The sequence below is a fragment of the Mastomys coucha genome, unplaced genomic scaffold (assembly GCF_008632895.1).
Source record: "Mastomys coucha isolate ucsf_1 unplaced genomic scaffold, UCSF_Mcou_1 pScaffold5, whole genome shotgun sequence".
NCBI lineage: Eukaryota > Metazoa > Chordata > Mammalia > Rodentia > Muridae > Mastomys > Mastomys coucha.
In genome coordinates this window covers 96,801,037-96,801,323 of record NW_022196911.1, presented here as the reverse complement: position 1 = coordinate 96,801,323, position 287 = coordinate 96,801,037, and positions in this window count along the sequence as shown.

Sequence of the window (287 nt, the reverse complement as noted above, 5' to 3'; positions counted from 1 at the left end):
CTGCCTCCCAAGTGCTGGGATTAAAGGCGTGCGCCACCACCGCCCAGCAGGTGGACGAGTTCTTAAATGACATGGCACACAAGTGGATGTCAAAAGACAACTTGTGGGAGTCTGTCTTACTCCATGTGAGTCCTGGGGACGGCACTCAGGCTTGGCCGCAAGCATCTTTACCCGTCGAGCCATTTCGCTAGCCCCCTGAGAGCCCATTCTACAGAGCTTTCAACATCCTTTTTTGTTGTTTTCGTTTTTGTTTTTAAGCCAGGGTCTTGCTACATAACCCTAGCTGT